Raw genomic sequence first — 6,000 nt, 5'->3', positions numbered from 1 at the left:
GAACTAAAAGTAAAACTGCATTTGTGCAGGCTTTCCTTGTTCAAATAAAAAGGCATGGAAACACACAAGACAGCCATTGGAGGCTTTTATCAGCTCTGTTTGTGCTCAAGTCCTTTGGAGTCCTTCAGGTTAACCAGAAGTTTGCTCACCTACTTCAGGATTAGATCCTCAGCCAGCGTGCACAGATTTTACTGGGGAAATATGCCTCTGAGTTAGAAGCATTATTATTTCTTCACCAGGACAGTTTTGCCAGTGAAACTGAACTAGATAAACAAAACTTCATTCTCTAGTTATGGCATGTTTCTCTGCGGATATGTAAACAAACTTTACCACTAATCTTATTTACATGAATATCAGAGCTGATAAGACTTTTATGCTTTTGATCATACTGATAATGGTAAAGGAAGAAACTTGCATATTGATGGTGTTTGAAATCAGATTAACTAGAAAAATATATTCACAAAGCTGGTTTGTTAAATTTTTTTTGCTACTCTTCTGTGGTAGTTATGCATGCATTGGCATCACGATTTTCAACAACGAGCAATGATAATATCTGCAATAACTGTTTGAAAGGAAATAGTAAAGCCAAAATAGATGAGCTGTTCTAACAGACTAAACAAGGTGAAAAGCACAGGTGTGGGGTTTGATCCTTTTTTAGTGCCAAACTGGAGATTTTTTTCATCAAAGATAAATCAGTGTCAGTTATCTCACCACTGACAGTCAAATAACCTTTCTTTTTGTTCAATTTACTAAACTGAATTTTGAAGTGGAAGGAGCATTAATCTTTTTGAATTATTAGAAATTCTGTATTTCTAGTTGTAATTGTTCTTTCTGGCTTCAATAGTGAAGGTGGTTACAGTTCCAGAAAGTGGTGTAATTTTTGCCATTGGTGCTGAGAGAGGCAAGAGACACTGTATAAATCTACAGCCTGTTTAAAACAGGGAACAACATGCATAAGCCTTCATTCAAAAAATGCTTCAGATTATTATTATTTTATGACTAACTAAAGTGGATTTCAACCTCTTTTGTGGTTTCAGTGTTAGCATGATAAAATTCATAGCTTTTAATGAACTGACTGGTTTCAGTATTTATCCAGTACATTACACATACATAGAATATACAGCAAGGGGAAAGTCACCTGATTAATCCTTGCCCCAAAGGTGTAAGTGGATATGATTATATGCAATACAAAACCAATACATATTGATTAGCGTGAAATGCTCCACTGAACAAATTCGTGTGGAAAGGAGAGTGGAAGCAATTTGGTACGGGAAGCCTCCTTTGCCCTTTCTTCTCATAGTAAGGTGAACCAGGACCTGAGCTGAGCCTCCATGCTCACTATGGCATGACAACACCCCTAAAGCCCTGGTTCAAACAGTACTGTAAGAGAAAACCATTTAGTGAAGTCCATGCAACCCAAGATGTCTCAGTGTCCCCCAGTGCCAAGGTGAGGTTGTTCTCCCGCCTGTGGTCATGCCTGGCATACTTAGCTGTCCTCCAAAACTGGCTCCTTTCAGGGTCATAAAATGCTCATATAAAGCAGAAATTAATCTGTTTTACCCCCAAGGACTCTTTATTACTCTGACAAGATCCAAAATTCATGCAGTTAGGATCACTTAGGCAGACAACCAGCAGATATATGATGCAAGGGAATTAGACATATCAGTTGCAATGACTCCCATGACATGTATCTCAGTCAATGAGAATGTCTTGTTCCTGATGAATCTGTACCTCTGAATCTGAAATTTCCTTTTAAGGCTTTGTTGTGCTAGCAAAACCTAATGAAGATTTTGGTGAAACACTGTGTCATAGCCTCAAAGAGAGGCTTTCTGCTGGTGTCACCAGAGCCACACCAGTAGGAAGCTGGAAGGAAATGAGAATTAGGTTACACAGGCTTGGGGAGATCTGGGGTGTGGTGACCACAAGTGTTCCTCTTCCAGTAACTCCCATAGTTATCTGCTGGGGCCTCAGGTAGCAAACCTACTTCAGCACAAGTATTGCACAATGCTTAAGCTTAAGACCGTATTCAGGTGTTTTTTTGGTCCCTCCTAATCTCTAGAATTTGGAAAAGGTGACATTGTTCCATACAACCACTAGCTGCTGTCTTGGTTGTTTGTCTGTCTGTGTCACTGGACTGATCAAAGCCTTGACAGCTTCACTGGAAGCATCACTTGTGAGTGTGTCTGGAAATTCTGCTAAATCACAGGGGCTTTTCTGCCCTTTCAGGGCAACGTCAGGAAAGAGAACTGATAGAAACCAGAGAGCCAGGGTTAGCTATTAGGAGGCTCTGTGAATTTTCTGCTGAATACAAGGATGACGGAGAGTAGGGAGATGAAGTTCAAAAATCATGCAAGACGCTTAGTAGATGCCTGATTCAGCAAAACACAGATTAGTCTGCCTCTACAGTCAAGGCTGACTCAGCTTAACAAAGTGGCTAGCCAGGCCCATCATTTTACTTGTGACAAATACCCTCATCTTCACTGGGACGACTCATGCCCATGCATTTGGTTAAGTACTTTGCAGGTTGTGAAGCACCTCTCAGTAAAGTCATCTGGTTACTGCATACTCTCCTTTGAAATCCCCAAATTGTCAAGGCAGGTTCTTTCAATAATGAACACTCTTGGGGCTGTGTCACATGCGGTCGTTTGCCTTTTAAATGCAGATGACAGGTTACTAAAAATGTTTCTCTCCACGCAGCATTTTTTTGCTGTGCTGCTATGTGCTGCATATGCCAAACTTTCCTCTGTGACTGTAAAATATTTTATCTGGTTTGGGTTTGTTATCTGGCCCAAGAAAAAACAGAAACATCTTCAGATTTGGTTATCGCATTTCATTGAACAATCTTGTGAACATGTTGAACACATTGACAATTTTATTTCAATATAATTAGATATGGTGAACTCACATGTTTGAAAGATTAGTTTTATAAAGACATGTTTATATGCATTCAGTTTCCTGATGCTTTCATACCAAGTAAGATACTGATTTCTGCACTTTCACACAATTCTTATTCAGAATTTCAATGGAACCTCATTATTGCTGTGAAGTTGTAGCTGTACTTTGTCAAAATCTGTTTTACCCAAAATTCTTCAAAATTCTCTGACTCCATCCTGGATCTGCATTTTTCTGTAGCCTAATACTTGAAAGTTTGTTGGGTTGCAGTTTCAGCATAAGCATTAATGTTACAGAATGAACACATTCAGGCTGAAGTCTGTTCAGGCTGAAGTCTGTGAAGTCAATGTTTTCAGTGCCAGGAGTTTTATGTGTGTTATTTTTTTTTTATGAGAGGATAGGGCACAAACCTGCAACCTATCACTTTTGAGTCATCACTCATTTTACTCAATTGCTCTTAACGAGACAAGGTAGTTGCTTTTGGTGGACGACACAGGAGCGATCCTGTATAAATTCACAAAAAAACCCCAAAACCAAAAAATGGGATATGAAAACTTAGTCATATTCTTTAAATATTAATCACAGAGAACACGTCTATTTCTCTGCTTTATCATATCCTTCTGAATTGAATAAGTAACTTAATTCATTGCATCTAAATGCCGTGTATTTGACCTCTGCCCTCACCTGATATTCCAAAGAAATCACTCCTGCCCCTGGACCTGTGCAGCCGAGACCTGTCCTTGGTGTCGAGCTGCTTCTTAGACTCTGTTTCCTTATTCCCTCCCTAGGACCAGCAACGCACCGGGATGGCCAGAGAGCAACTGGGAAATAATTGCAAAACATCCCTGGAAAAGAGGACGAGGAAGTGAAATCAGAGGGCTCCGCCACCCTTCGGGAAAGGGAATAATACGTACAAATCCCTGAGCAGATGGTGAGTGTCAACACACGGGAGCGGGGGGAACTCGGACTTTCTCCTCTCCGCTGCTCGCCTCTCGCCCGAGGAGGCCGGGGGAGCTGCTCCGCCGGGACAGACGGACACGGACAGACAGGGGAAGCGCAGGCACAGGCGGGCACACGCTAGTCATCTCTTAGACACACCGAGAGCCCGATGCAGCCCCGCTCCGCGCCGCGGAACCCGCGCCCCGCACCGGCACCCGCGCGAAGCGCCGCCCCGGCCCGCCCCCGCATCCTCCCTCCGCTCCTGCCCTGCCTCCTCCCCGCCCGCCGCGCACACACACACACACCGCCCGCAACATGACGGGCGGGCGGACGGACTGACAGACAGACCGGGGCACCGCCGCTCCGCACGGATTATTCTCCCGGCGACGCAGCGAAGCAGCGACCCAGCGGGGCGGGGGCAGCGCCGGTGCCGCGCTGCCAGGAGGGTTCCAGCCCCCGCCGGCGAGCGGCGAGCGCGTCGGGCGCTGGAGGAGCCCGGCCAGGTAACGCGTCCCCCACGGGCGGTACCGCCGGGCCAGGCCGCGGGGCTGCGGGCGCCCCGGGGCGGCGGGGCCGCGTCCCTCCGCTCGGCAGGTGCCGAGGTGATCCGGCGGCGTCTCCGCTGCCTCGGCCTCGCCTTGCCCGCCGGCGGGGCGGCGGCCGCCGGGCGCCCTGCGCCGACCCGCGGCGCGGCTGCGGCGGTGGGGGCGGCGGAGGATCGGGGCTGCCGGTGCCGCAGCTCCGCGCTGATCCCCGGCAGCGCCGCGGGTTTGCGAGGGCCGGCGGCACTGGCGTCTTTGTGGCGGGGCGGCCGGGGCTCGGCGCCCGCAGGTGTCCCCCGGGGCCGGGGCAGGGGCAGCGCCGGCGGGGCCGCGGTGCTGCCGGGGCTTTGGGAGCCCGGCCTGCGGGGGCACGGCGCGGGCAGCGCTGCCCGGCGGCTGAACCTCGCTGGCCGTCGCTCCGGCCTCGCTGCTGCAGGTGACGGGCATGAACCACATCGTGGTTTTGTTCATTTTTGGCGTTTATTCTTTCTGTTTCGCCCCCCTTTACCTCCGTGTGTGTGTTAGGCGATCTGCAATTAACCTGTGAAAATGACAAGAAGTGGTTTCAGAAATGGGAATGGGTAGGCTCGGCCACTGGCGGTCATGTGTGACCTTTGCCATGGATTTGGAGGCTGGAGCTGGAGGATGCTGCGTGTGCTTTCCAAAATCTTATGGCAAGCTTAAAAAGTAGAGCAGATGGTGGTGTTAGTGCTCATTATGGAAGAGGTTCATGGAAATCCTTTATTTCCTCGAGATAGTTTTTATGTTGCCTCTCGTAGCTAAAGAGGCTGTCTTTCACTTTTGGCAAGGAAAGGATGTTGCTGCAAGTTGTCTTGCAGAGGAACGGGCTTATTTTGCTCTTCCACCGAGAAGGGATCCCCCGTCCCTCCCAGCTTTGTGTCTCTGTCTCTCCTTTGGGATTGACAGCAGTGAGTGTCTTGGCATAGACGAACTGCAGTATGTTTTATTTTCTTATTGCACACCTTTCTAGTTGAATGTAACTAGAAAGGAGACTTAGAGTATTCTCTTATCCCTCTCTGTGCCAGATGTTTTTTTCTATCTCGTATATATAGCACTTGAAGTGTTAAACTCTCAGGGGGCGTGAAGGTGGGGGGAATGTGAGGCAAGGTCTACTAGTTACTTCAAACAATTCTCTTTGCTCATACTTAAGAAGGAGAAAAAGGAACATGTTGTAAAAGCAGCTGAGGAATATATAAAAGTGAAATATTAATGAACTGAAAAAGCTCAGATAGCAAAGGCATTGTGCCTAATCATTCAGGAGGCTTCTTTTCCTCTTTACAACTTTTCATTGTATGTGTGCCTGTACTACAAATGCAGTTGATATAAAGGATGACAACGTTTGTATTTGGCTGGAAGTAGTAATAGTACATTTTGGGGTTTTTTGGCATTAGTGATCATCTCTGGGGTGGCTTCCTTTAGCTGGGATTTTTGAGGCTGCTGTAAGAAATGGAATTATTACAGAAACAGTAAAAAATATTTCAAGAATGTTTTCTTGGAAATGTAAATGGGAAGGGCTGACTCAGACCTGGAATAACACAGAGGAACAACTAGTCTTGGAAAGTCCTCTTAGAAACATCATGATGACAACTGACATATTATTCATCTC

General features: G+C 46.6%; 1 protein-coding gene across 1 annotated transcript in view; it reads left to right on the top strand.

Moving 5' to 3' along the window:
• Positions 1-4,087: 4,087 nt before the first annotated feature.
• Positions 4,088-6,000, top strand: part of CCSER1 (coiled-coil serine rich protein 1) — a 375,259-nt gene continuing 373,346 nt past the window's right edge. Inside the window, exon 1 of the mRNA XM_079305722.1 lies at positions 4,088-4,334. The gene's annotated coding sequence lies outside the window, so the exon portion shown is untranslated. The remainder of the gene's footprint in view (positions 4,335-6,000) is intronic.

Source organism: Erithacus rubecula (genome assembly GCF_903797595.1).
Source record: "Erithacus rubecula genome assembly, chromosome: 5".
In the NCBI taxonomy this organism is placed as follows: Eukaryota; Metazoa; Chordata; class Aves; order Passeriformes; family Muscicapidae; genus Erithacus; species Erithacus rubecula.
The sequence above is the reverse complement of the archived record's forward strand: the minus strand, read 5'-3'. Positions and strand labels throughout refer to the sequence as shown.